The following is a 12,527-nucleotide window of genomic DNA, read 5'->3' as shown; positions in this document are numbered from 1 at the left end:
CAAAGCTACCTAAGCTAAAATGTCCCTCAATCCCTGCAGACTTCTGTCCCTCCAATACAGAGCAGTATCAAGCAGATTACTAGCCAGCAAACTTACTATCATCTGTCCCTGAAATCACTAACAGCTCTCCCCCTACACTATCTCTTCCAAGCACACACAGGCAGATTTTTCAGATACATTTTTGCCCTTGATCCCCCTCTGGCATGCCACTGTCCAGGTCGTTGCACCCTTTAAACAACTTTAAAATCATTTTTCTGGCCAGAAATGTCTTTTCTAGATGTTAAAGTTCGCCTTCCCATTGAAGTCTATGGGGTTCGCGAACCGTTCGCGAACCGCTCGCGTTTTTGCGCAAGTTCGCGAATATGTTCGCGAACTTTTTTTCCGACGTTCGCTACATCCCTAGTTTTAAGTATTTAAAGGGCCAATTTACATTTTCTCACTGCCCATTATAGGTTTCTCTTAGTGAGTTCCTGGTGGTTCTGTGATGTTAAGCTTCTGAATTCTGTGATCTGATTGCCTGTTGTGACCCCTGCCTGCTACTGACTATCCTGACTTCTAAAATCCTGACCCTGCCTGGTAACCGACTCTTCTGTATCTGAATCCCTTCTGATTGATCTCCTGGTTTGACCCTTGCCTGCCTGACTCCGTTTGTACTCTGCCTGCCTCGAACTGGCCTGATCGGATTAGGATTTCTGTCTACGCCTTGTACTGTGACCTTCTGCCCAAAAGACTTTGCTTTACTGTTGTGCCCCTTTCCTTGTTCAGAACCGTTCGCTTGGCACCTCTCTTAATAAGACCTGGCGGCATCCGATTAGCCGAGGGCTCCTCCCGAGGTGAAAGGCGGCTGTTCAAGGCGGAAGCAAGAGCCGAGAACAGGGTGCTTAGCATTGGTTCTGAATTTAGGGTGCCGACCATGACATTGGCTTTGCGTTGATGTTCTATGTTTCTGCTTATCTCTAATTGAACTCCTATGTGGATTATGTTTTTTAATAAATAAATTCTATGGTTAAGTTGCAAAAACCACTGGCGCTCATTTATTGTGCACTGCTTACAGTTGTACAACACCCTGCTTTTACACTGTTGTGAGGGCTCACCCACTGAGAATGCAAAGTCTTATACGGAGCAAATATTGGGGTAGCTAAACTAAATAAGCTACTAGTGAGAGTAATGGTACAGCTCTTTTTACTGTAGCCTTACATATATATATTTTTTTTAATATATATATTGATGAAACATATACAGCAGCGCTTCAGAGATATACGTCATTCACATCAGTCCCTATCCTGGTAGAGCTCACAATCTAAGGTCTCTAACATGTTCACGGAAACTATGGTGATTTTTATTAGAAACCATTTAACCTGTCTGTATGTTTTTGGAAGACACTGGAGCACGGAGAGGAAACTTACACAAGCATTGGTAGAACATATAAGGAGCCATTTACTTACCCCACCACATTTACAGGTCCCACAGTCAGTTGCAAGAAAATTCCCATTCATTAAAGATACCTGTGTCAACATACTCTACTTGTACTTCCATACAGTTCTGCTCAAAGCTGTTGCCTCTTGTTCCACAGCGTCACTGCTGTATCTATTGACATCAAAAGTACTAGGCCTACAGGCAGTTCTAAAAATATTTTAAATAAATAAATATTTAGCATTTTTATATTTACCTTTGACCTATGTGGTCCCATGTGCCCATCTATATTTTCAAATTTATGAATTGTAGATTCATTGTTAAGTCCTAATAAAATCACGAGTAACTTGAAATTCAAAAAATAGATTGACAAGTGTTAAAAGTACATTTTAAACAGAGATAATGAAAATGTGAAGCTGGTAGGAAGAGTTTATTCTAAAAAAAAAAAAGTCTTTTTATGTGTTAAGGTAATGAGAACCAACGATAATGTAAAGATATAAATAAAAAGCATTGATCAGGGTGCAATTGGTTTTTATTTTGTTATTAATTTGGGTTTTTGAGTTATTTAGCTTTTTATTCAGGAGCTCTCCAGTTTGCAATTTCAGCAATCTGCTTGCTAGGGTCCAAATGACCATAGCAACCATGCAGTGATTTTTAATAAGAGACTGGAATATGAATAGGAGAGGCCTGAATAGAAAGATGAGTAATAAAAAGTAGCGCTAAAAATACATTTTTAGCTTTACAGAGCATTCGTCTTTTTAGATGGAGTCAGGGTCCCCGATTTGAAAGCTGGAAAGAGTCAGATGAAGGCAAATAATTCAAAAACTATAAAAAAAAAAAGAAGAAATGAAGACCAGTGGAAAAGTTGCAGAAGTAGCCATTCTATAACATACTTAAAGATAACACCCCTGTAAATACACAAACAATTTCCTTCCTTCCTCCTTTCTTTCTTCTTTCTTTCCTTCCTAAAACAATGAAAAAGTAATGCATACTTGGAAATAAAATTGCAGGGTTATAATATCTCAAAATAGCTTCAAAATTCCGTTTTTAATTTTACTTTTAGAACTTAATTTGATTTACAAGTTACTCTCTTATCAGTTTCTTTTGATCATGATTTGATTATGATTTCATCTCACAGCGATGAAGAATGTAATCATGAATGCATTAAATCGCCTAATTTGATTAAAGCAACTTAATTTGGGATCAATTTCACAATCATTTTAGTCTTTCACAGATATTCAGTTAAAACACATCGGTACAAGAATGAGGGACATGCCTATTTATAGGGAGCTAAAGAAACTGAAAGTACTACATGAATATTTCCTCTTTAATATTGCACTTGTGATTATTATTACATTTTGTTGATAATGATACTTTTATTTTCTGCTTTTCCCTGCAGTAATTGTTTTCTTCTTCGTTTCTATCTACATTTTGATCTTAATAAAGGGATCCTGTCATCTGAAAACATGTTTTTTTCAAAACACATCAGCTAATAGTGCTACTCCAGCAGAATTCTGCACTGAAATCCATTTCTCAAAAGAGCAAACAGATTTTTTATATTCAATTTTGAAATCTGACATGGGGCTAGACATTTTGTCAATTTCCCAGCTGCCCCATGTCATGTGACTTGTGCCTGCACTTTAGGAGAGAAATGCTTTCTGGCAGGCTGCTGTTTTTCCTTCTCAATGTAACTGAATGTGTCTCAGTGAGACATGGGTTTTTACTATTGTGTTGTTCTTAGATCTACCAGGCAGCTGTTATCTTGTGTTAGGGAGCTGTTATCTGGTTACCTTCCCATTGTTCTTTTGTTTGGCTGCTGGGGGGAAAAGGGAGGGGGTGATATCACTCCAACTTGCAGTACAGCAGTAAAGAGTGATTGAAGTTTATCAGAGCACAAGTCACATGACTTGGGGCAGCTGGGAAATTGAAAAATGTCTAGCCCCATGTCAGATTTCAAAATTGAATATAAAAAAATCTGTTTGCTCTTTTGAGAAATGGATTTCAGTGCAGAATTCTGCTGGAGCAGCAATATTAACTGATTCATTTTGAAAACATTTTTTATTCCCATGACAGTATCCCTTTAACTGTTATGAATCATTTCTGTCTATAATTTTCCACTGGCCCTTTCGATATTTTGCTTTAATATTTCTGCAGGTTTTCTGCCCCTTTGTGATAATTTTGTGTTTAATGTTTTTGGCAGGCTGGACGAATGGTACCTGGACTTCTCACGTTATGCTGTTTCCTGTTATCCTAGACAGGAAATAAATTGTGCAAAGGAAACCAGGATGTAATTAAATGTTCAATCAGAGATGGGCCAAGCCGGCTGGGGGCTCGTTGAGAAGGGAGAGGAACAGAGGCTAGGGGTAGAAGAATCTTTAAAAGGTACCTGCCAGACACCCATCCCCCTTTGTTGCTCCCTAGGCAGGTGCCTCTTCTTCTACCCCTAGTTCAGGACCTGTGTTCAATTAATTTTGTTAATTTCTATTTCATATAGGTACATTATTATTTTTATCCTTTATCTTCTGTAGTGATTTACAGAATTTATAACTCACTCATATCAGTACCTGCCCCAGTGGAGCTTACAATCTAAGGTCCCGAACACACACACACACGCACGCACGCACGCACGCACGCACGCACTCACGCACGCACGCACACACACACACACACACACACACACACACACTATGTTCAATATTAATCACAGGAAACGCAGACAGACATGGGGAGTACATACAAGGTTCTTGCAATGGCAATTTAGAATTTTGACAAACTATATGAGTTCCCATAAGATCCCAGGATAGTCTGTTGAAACTAAATTCCAAGCTACCATTAAAACACTTTCATTTTTTGGTGTTAATATTCTTTTAAACTCACTCAGCAGCTTACCTGCTCATGTAATAGGGCCCTCCCATAGGGTTACCTGACTGATATCTTGTTGAGTTTGGTTTTCACTTTGGATTGAGGACTGCATCCCTAATAAGGATTTTATAATAAGACAAGAACTTTATTTTGGGTAGAATCATAAAAAAATGAAACTTTTTTCCGTGCAAATGTAAATAATTGCTAATTAGGTGTGTTTATCAATATTTGAACCTCTGAGCCATGTACCCTCCAGTTTTCTGTGATGCTACCAGGGGTGGATTAATGCATAGGCTAGCCTAGGATATAGCCTAGGGGCCCATAGTGGTCAGGGGCCCATGGGTTTTTTTGCTAATTCTTTTTTTCTTTAAAAAAAAAACTTCACTGTCCACTGTAGTTGCCTGGTGCTTGCCGATGCTTGCTGCTAGCTGGGAGAAAATTTAGGCAAGTCACCCGGGTGCTGCATGTCTATAAGTCATGTGCGTGCAAATCTCTCTAAAGCCGGGCTGTCTTCGGCAGAATTGGCGAGCACCAGTGACGTTACTGGTAGGGATGCACCGAATCCAGGATTCGGTTCGGGATTCTGCCAGAATTTAGCCTTTTTCAGCAGGATTCGGATTCGGCAGGGATAGATTCCTTTTCTCCTTATAGGGTAAGATAGCCTTTTGTTCCTGTCATTGATTGGTAACAAGATTGTTAAAATGTTTTAACATTTTATTTCGTTACTTTGTTTCATTCTTCCTGGATATTTTAAATTGGGACATATTTGGATACTCTTTTTGATATTTCTTTGATACTTTTGGATTCTTTTTTTGATACGTTTTTTTAACACCAAGGATTTTGTGAAATTTATTGTCTTTTGCAGGACGGATTATCTACAATGGATATTTATTTCTATGGACATTGTCTTTTCACATTCTAGCAATTTTTTGTATCTAAGATGATATTTTCTTTCCTTATCGGCTATTGCACAGGATTACCTTTTTCTAACTTTGTTGTTAATTAGTTTCACTTTTGTTCACGCCCACTCGTTATACCATGTGATTTGTTTAAGTTATAAATTATTTTGTGCAGTCTGTTATTGTATGCTTGACAAAGGGGGTAACCCCGAAACGTTGCATGCTACAATAAATCTAAGTAAGGTATAACCTGCTTTCATTACCTGTGTGCCGGTGAATTTTTGCTGCTACTGGGTAGTGAGGTTGCCGTTTCCTCCATTTTGCTGTGCACCAGGGGATCGTTTTTGGTGAAGGCCAGGGTGTGCGAGTGCCTCTGGACTTGTTCTACATTAGGTACCCTAGAAGGGGGCCCTATGGAAAGTGTAGCCTAGGGGCCTCACATGTCTTTAATCCGCCACTGGATGCTGCAGTCAGTTGATCACCTGTCCGGTTAGTCTTCTACCACGACTGTTCGATGTCTACTGTGGTGCATTCATTTTCTGCACTAAAACCATTTTGAGTAAAATTCTGGCATAAAAATCCAGCAGCCACTTAAAAATTACGTTGAGAAAAGGGGTGATAACCATTGTTATCTTAGCCTTAAATAACAGTGTTAAATGCCACAATCAGGCACTGTCAAAGAAAATGCACACACTGTTTATTTTACACTGATTTTCCAGCATAAATAATTTTACACAGCATGATAAATAGGCCCCTAGTGTAACCATGGATACCTGGCTATGTTCTGGCACGTCTGCAGAACAAATCTGCAAAAAAATATGCAGAAAAGTTGTGTTTGTTTTCTGAAAAATAACATGTTTTTTTCTGTATCTCAAATACAGGATAATACTTATTTTATCAACAGGTCATTTTCCCTCCAACACAGCATGACAAGCTTTATCCAATATGCATGTACGTTGCATTTATAAAGACCCTGGGCCTAATTTAGTAAAGTGCAGATGCAACTATAGAGCACTAAGGGGTGTATTTTCAGTAGCATAGTCCTGCATGTGCTGCAGAGTCGGTAGGCAGGCTAATGGCAGATAAGGACAGGGTTTCTTTGCACCCTGCATCCACCAGCACATGCCCCACATGAATAATGTGCTGCTGAAAACAGATTGTGCTTTATTTATAAATATAGAGCAGGTCCTTGTGTTCCATTCATGCCCTTAGGTTGTGTAACTTTGTACCCTACAATGCTGACAATGCTGTCAGTAAATGAGCCCAAATTCAGGGCAAATTTTCGCCTGCAAACAATCCAACAGCACTTCGCCAGGCGCAAGTTTGCTACCAGAGAAAGCGATCACATTTAAAATTTAAGGATTTACTTCAAATTTTAGGGTCAGGGCACACAGGCAGATTCAGGGAGGTTAGTCGCCCGGCGACAAATCTCCTCTTCTTCGGGGCAACTAATCTCCCCGAACTGCTTCCCCTGCCTTCCTGCTGGCTAAAATGTAAATTGCCGGCGGGATGGCCCCGGAGCGATTAGTTTTCCGAAGTCACCCAAAGTTTACTCGTCAGGCGACTTCGGAAAACAAATCGCTCCAAGTGCCATCCCGCCGGCAATTTACATTTTAGCCGACGGGAAAGGCAGTTCGGGGAGATTAGTCGCCGCGAAGAAGAGGAGATTTGTCGCCGGCGACTAATCTCCCATAATCTGCCTGTGTGCCCTGACCCTAACATTTGACGTAAATCCTTAAATTTTAAATGTGATCGCTTTCTCTGGAGATTATGACTTCACTTTCTTTGTGCTTTCTCCTCATTTTTCTACCAGGCATGCATGATATAAATGTCAAAGGAGACAATGTAATTCCGTAACAACTGAGACGCGTTTGTTTTCCATCTGCAGGCTTGTTATAGCAACCAGTTATGTGTCAGTTGATAGAGATTTCCTGTTAAATGTTCTGCAGGCATGCCTAGTACTGACAGATGTAACTAATTTTGCACAGCCTTGCCGCATGCAAACCCTGTGTATTCTAGTAATGAGTTTTCTACGCAAAAAGAATATAAACATTTCATAATCTAGAGAATAAAAGTAATGTGGCTACTACTTTTTTAGCAGCACGCCATGTTCCCCGCGCAGAACAAGAAAATCAAATAAGGAAGTGGTGATTTAGTTTTTTTTTTTTAAATAGAGCAAACCGCATGTAGAGAACTGCTGCACAGAAACCCTTACAGGCATCCCTAAGTATAGATCTGTGGAGGAAGAAAAGGGCACTAGGCATGACTAAGTAGATGAAATGTGAGGCTCAGCACACTCCCTTCCTGCTGAAAGCTGCCAAATATTTGTAATCCAAAGGCATGTTATGGGGAAGCATAGGGAGTAGAGCAGGAAAAAAAAACCCGTTGAGAAATAACAAGGAATTCACGATCATACTAAAAGTTCTAAAGATAAATACAAAGCAGGCACACACTGTGCATGGGCAACGCTCACCTCTAAACTATCGCCTGACACATTCCACCCCCCATGTTTACAGGCCAACCTTACTTTAATTTTTTAAATGTCGTACCCCTACATTGGGGCAAATTCACGAAAGGGCAAATTTTTGCCTGCAAACAATCCGACAGCACTTCGCCAGGCGCCAGGGCCGGGCCATGCCGGCCAGGCGCCCTAGGCAAACAGGCGGTCCGGCGTCTGCTAGCTACGTGCATGCGTAAACTGCTGCTTCTGTCCGGTGCGCATGCGCACAAAAGTGGGAGTTCACGCATGCGCGAACCGACGCTCTCACGCGCATGCGCCTTTTGACGGTCGCGCGCGTAAGCGCAAATTGATGTTCGTGCGCATGCGTGGAGGCACAACTACGGGGCCAAATAGAAGAAACTTTTGGAGAGAGGAGACCGGATATGGGGTAGGTGTCAGAGATAGGGTTGCCACCCGGCCGGTATTTTACTGGCCTAGCCGGTAAAATACCTGCCAAGGCCGAGGCCGGTATTACAAATTTACCGGCAATGTAACTGCCGGTAAATTTGTAATACTATCAAAAGGAGCCCTCGGCCTGCCCCCAATCCCCTGCAACTTACCTTTTCTTTTGCCTCTTCTAGCGTCCGTGGCCCCGCCCCTTTTGACATCACGCCACGCCCCTTTGAGGCCCCGCCCCCCAGCAGCCGGTAAATTTTTTTTATAAAAGGTGGCAACCCTAGTCAGAGAAGGCATGTGCCTGGCGCCCCCTAGCTTTTGCGCCCTAGGCACGTGCCTACTCTGCCTACCCCTAGTTCCGGTCCTGCCAGGCGCAAGTTTGCTACCACTGCCTGGGCAGCCGAACGCTGGCAACGTTACTCTAGCTGTATTCGTCAGAGCGACCATTTCATAGCGATCTTTCGCTAGCATTCTATTCTGCCGAGCGAAACTTCATTAGTACACTTACGCTTAGCGACAGTCTCTTTTGCTAAAGAATTATCCTCTATGCCTGTTAGTAAATTGGTAATGTCCCTGGGGATGAGATTTGTGGCAAATTTGCACTAGTGACGGCCACTTTAGTAAATCTGCCCCATAGTCTTATTAAGAATTTAAGAGGCGACTTAAAGGAAAACTATACCCCCCAAACAATGTAGGTCTCTATAAAAAGATATGGCATAAAACAGCTCATATGTAAAATCCTGCTTCATGTAAATAAACCATTTTCATAATAATACACTTTTCTAGTAGTATGCGCCATTGGATAATCATAAATAGAAAATTGCCATTTTAAAAAAATAAGGGCCGCCCCCTGGGATCGTAGGATTCACTGTACTGACAAACATACCAACAAACTATACATGTAAGGTCACATGAGCCAATTAACAGACAGAGTTGTGTCTTTTGCTTCCACACTTCTTCCTGTTACAGTTAGAGCTGCAGTATTTCTGGTCAGGTGATCTCTGAGACAGCACGGAGACCATCACGAAATGGTGGCTCATGGCAAGAGATGTAAAAGGGCAATATTTACTTAAATATATATTCCAGTTTGGTAAGATTCTTTAATATACCAATTAATATGATATGAACTATCTGTTGCTTAAGTGTTCATTTTGGGGGTATAGTTTTCCTTTAATTGTTATTCTTTCCCGATTGTTTTTCTTTACCTGTCTATAAGGACAGTGGCAGTCCCCAGACAATTTGTAGTTGATCTCTATCAGGGGCATAACTATAGAGGAAGCAGACCCTGCAGCTGCAAGGGGGGGCAGGAGATATAGGGGCCGCTCGTGGCCCTAATTTAAGGACATGCAAACCATCCCCACAAAAATGTAATCAGTAAACAGCCTCTTTGAAATATTTAGATACCTGCCACTCTGGTTGTTAAAAGGTTAAAAGTAAGACTGCAGCATCCCCTTAATCACTTAGGATTCCATCTCCTCCTCTAACCCACTCTGCCCCCTCCCTCAGGAATTTACTTTGGCTGTTGGCTCATGAGCATGCTCAGTTCTTCTCAGCTCAGATTACTAAACACACCCTCCAGTCAAACATCCAATGAAGAGACTGTGCAGTTATGTACATGCTCGTGGGCTTTATTATAGTAAAATAATGACATTGTACAAACGTGTCTGTCATGTTGGGCAGCCAGGGAGCCATAAAAAGTCCCTTAGGGCTCTTACAGACGAGCGTTTTTAGCTGCGCTCCCCTGCGTTCCGGTTTCATGAGTTGAGCAGCAGGGGCTGTACTCACAAAGACGCATGTAAGCACTGAACGCAGGTTGGAACGCAGCATGTTGCATTTTTCCTGCGTTCAACGCTTACATGCGTCTGTGTGAGTACAGCAACATTGAAAAGAATTCAGTGCGTCTACTCCTGCGCTCCCTGCGGCTTAACGCATGAAACCGGAACGCAGGGAAGTGCAGCTAAAAATGCTCGTCTGTGGCTGCCCAACATGACAGACACGTATGTACAATGTCATTATTTTACTATAATAAAGCCCACGAGCATGTACATAACTGCACAGTCAGTCAACTATGTTGAAAATGTGTTTGTTTTACATATTTGCTGATCAGAAATAATTTTACTCTCACGACACTTTCACATTTGTCTCGTTCAAAAAAAGACTGTCAGTGTCTGTTGACAAAGCTGTTTTAACACAAAACTTCTTGGTAGTGCCTAGTTAGGAGCATAGTGATATCAGAGCTGTATACTCTTTAGCCCAGATGCCCCATCCTTCAATTTAAATATCGTTCCTTGTCGCCTCAAGTTATTAAAGGAGAAGGAAAGCTATGGAGGTATTTTATTGGCAATAGATGAGCTGCAATAGTGCAAGCTAGAATGCTATATTTATTCTGTAGAATGTTTTACCATACCCGATTAAAAAGCTCTAGAAGCTCTCTGTTTGTTTAGGATAGCAGCTGCCATTTTAGCTTGGTCTTGACATCAATCCCTGCCTGAGTCTCTCCCTGCTCGCTCATAGGTCAGATTACAGCACGGAGGGAGAAAGAGGAGCAAACTGAGCATGCTCAAGCCCTAGCCCTGGAGGTTTATGCTAAAAACAGGAAGTCTGATACAGAAGCCCATGTGTACACAATAGAAGGAAAGCAATGCTGTGTTTCTTTTGACAGAGGACTCAGAGCAGGGTTTACTAGTGTATTTATGTAGACCTTTCTAATAAAGCTTACTTGGTTTTAACCTTTCCTTCTCCTTTAAAGATGAATCTGGCCTTCGTCAGCAACATTTGCTTCCAGTGCCCAGAACACTTCTTTAGCCATGGCACCACATGTAGCAAATCATTCTAAGCATTTTTCACAGTTTCGCATAGAATAAAGCAGATCCACAGTCAGACAAAATACAGTATCAACAAACCTAGTAGTGTTCCTGGATGGTCTAGTCGAGCATTTATATGCACCTCTGTTTGCGTTCCATCAAATAAAAGATAATTTGTTTTATTATTTGGTCAAAGTATTAAACAGATTTTTTAATAAAGATTTTTCATAGTTTGGGTAGTTATAAAATACTAAGGAACCTCCATTTCTCTGAATAGGCTTGTTAAATGAACAGTTCAGTGTAAAAATAAAAATTGGGTAAATAGATAGGCTTTGCAAAAATTGCAAAATAAAAAAAATGTTTCTAATATAGTTAGTTAGCCAAAAATGTAATGTATAAAGGCTGGAGTGACTGGATGTGGAACATAATAGCCAGAACACTACTTCCTGCTTTTCAGCTCTCTAACTCTGAGTTAGTCAGTGACTATAAGGGGGGTCACATGGGACATAACTGTTCAGTGAGTTTGCAATTGATCCGAAGCATTCAGCTCAGATTCAAAAGCAACAGATACAGTATGACCCATGTGGCCCCTCCTCAAGTCTCTGGTAACCAGTCAGTGTAAACCGAGAGAGCTGAAAAGCAGGAAGCAGTGTTCTTTAAATTGGATATGCAATTCATAGAGCAACAGCAGATTTTTGAGTGCCTCTAACTTTGGCATAGTCCCTTGCCTGAACTGTATATGTTGCTACTTTTACTTAACCCAAAAAAAAAAAAAACTACAAGGAAACATTCCTATACTATGGAGCTGAATCAAAGAATTATGGATTTGACTCATCCCTTACTAAAATAAAAGATTTGTGGATATTTTCAGCCTATACAAGAGTCAAACCTGAGTGAATATTGGTAAACATAAAAGGTTATAAAGGTATCGTCCAAAGAACATTAAAATGCATACACCCATAGGCATGAATTTATTTTCCGTCTTAACATCGCTGGTAGTGGAAACAGTGAGAATCCCTTTAAGGGCAGTGACACATGGAGCTACTTGTCGCTGGCTACAAAAGAGACAATAGTGAAAATTGTCTCTATGGGGCAGATTCCCTAAGCACCCACTTCGCTAATTCCCTGAAATGCAAAATTGCGTCCAGGGAGCGAATGCTGGCGAGTTTGCGCTACCATTACTTTGGCAAGCAAAGCGAAGTTGTGCTAGCGTTAGCTAATTTGCATACGGCGGGAAGTGAAAGTTGAAAGGACGTATATAATGCAGCAAATACATTACACAAGCCCAGGAAGCTTAATAAAGAAAACAGAGTTGTTATATTGCCCTACACATGAGCCCACTGTATAGTTTATGCGCCATATGTTAGGAAATATAGGGGGGAACCCGGGTTCCCCAAAAAAAAATTTACGGTCCTTTGCAGCCTATCACTGTGAAAAGAGGAAAAGATGCCAGCGTTTTTTGGTACTTAGAAAAAATTTTAACAAAAAATTGAGGAAATCCTATGCACTCCATTGCACTTCATCTGGTCTGAGGTGGCGAAGGCAAGTCTGGCGAAAGAGGCAATGTTTAGTAAAATCCGCATCTTAGTGAATTTGCGGAGTAACATCCATTTGCCTGGCTTTAAGAGTGCGAAGCAACGCTAGCGTCTATCT

Source organism: Xenopus laevis, chromosome 2S (genome assembly GCF_017654675.1).
Source record: "Xenopus laevis strain J_2021 chromosome 2S, Xenopus_laevis_v10.1, whole genome shotgun sequence".
In the NCBI taxonomy this organism is placed as follows: domain Eukaryota; kingdom Metazoa; phylum Chordata; class Amphibia; order Anura; family Pipidae; genus Xenopus; species Xenopus laevis.
The sequence above is the reverse complement of the archived record's forward strand: the minus strand, read 5'-3'. Positions refer to the sequence as shown.